The 1171-nt window shown below is 51.3% G+C and overlaps 1 long non-coding RNA gene across 1 annotated transcript; it reads left to right on the top strand.

Moving 5' to 3' along the window:
* On the top strand, positions 1-406 carry LOC103681072. Its single transcript, XR_573229.2, has 2 exons — positions 1-103; positions 187-406. It is a non-coding gene; the product is annotated as an uncharacterized LOC103681072 (long non-coding RNA).
* The last annotated feature ends 765 nt before the right edge of the window (positions 407-1171 follow it).

Genomic DNA, 1171 nt, shown 5'->3' with positions numbered 1-1171 from the left:
ATTTTGCAGGTGTGGAAACTAAGCCCATACCCTACCCACTGTGCTCCCTGCTGACCTCCCAGTGCTGCCCAGGGGTGGACAACTAGGTAACCTGAACCCTGAGGTACGCACAAGGTACCCTTACACATCGTGTAAGATGTAGTCATTGTCCTCAAGTCTAAATTCAAACTATGCTTCTCTACACAGCCTTGAAGGTCAACAAAGTAGGATCTGGTTGGAAAGAAAAGGTGGAGAAAGAGAACTTTAAAGTTACCCTCGCTATTTTGGGTGTATGAGTCTGGGAAGAGCGCCAGGTGAAGAATAAGGAGACCAGCTCTGCCCCCACTTACACGCTGCGAATCTGGACACATCATTTGAGCCGAGGTTCCTTGTCTCTTAGGGATCCTAATAAACGAGCTCTACGGGGTCTTCTTGTTGACTATTTGCTAAACGCGCCGCAGTCTGGACTCTCCCTGCTGTCGGGGCAAGCGGCTGAGCGCGGCAGGAGCACTGGAGGCGCTGCTTGGGTCGGCGGGGGCTCACTCGGAAAAGGCCTTGTGGGGGCCCCAGCGACAGTGGATGGCGACTCCAGCCAGAGCTCTGGTGGGCTGGGCCGGTAATTACAAGGAAACATTGCAAAGAAAGTTTCTGTTGTGGTTGTTCCCTCTGTTGACTTTGGGGAGTTCTGTCACTTTTGAACTGACCCTTCCCAGATGAGATCATCCGTTTTCATCTGGGTAAAGCCAGAGCCTTACAGCTGATGGGGTATTTGAATCCGCTGTGGCTCGGTCTCTGGAGGGAGGCCAGGGCAGCTGACCCCCCCACCCCACCCCAGCTTCAGGGAAGTGAGGCCAGAGCTGCAAACTTGCTGACAGTGGCCCGAGGCCTGCAAACCCAAACATCCTCCTCTCCTCCGCCTCAGGGCGGCAACCCGAAGAAAACCAAACCACTAGATTTCCAAAGCAGGGAGTCTCCAGTCGAGCCCCCTCCCTCGGCTCACAGCCTCTTGGGGACAAGGTTACAGTTACAAATTGAGAACTGCTGACGTCTCCTTTTTGGTTGTTGTTTTAAAAACAAAACAAAACAAAACAAAAACACAAAAAACAAAAAAACAAAAACCACACGTAAGCTTTCCTTCATGACTTAAAGCTTCACATAGTTGATTCAGACCCAAAGGTATATATTTGCCTGC

Source organism: Ursus maritimus, unplaced genomic scaffold, assembly GCF_017311325.1.
Source record: "Ursus maritimus isolate PB19 unplaced genomic scaffold, ASM1731132v1 scaffold_3032, whole genome shotgun sequence".
Classification (NCBI taxonomy): domain Eukaryota; kingdom Metazoa; phylum Chordata; class Mammalia; order Carnivora; family Ursidae; genus Ursus; species Ursus maritimus.
The sequence above is the reverse complement of the archived record's forward strand: the minus strand, read 5'-3'. Positions and strand labels throughout refer to the sequence as shown.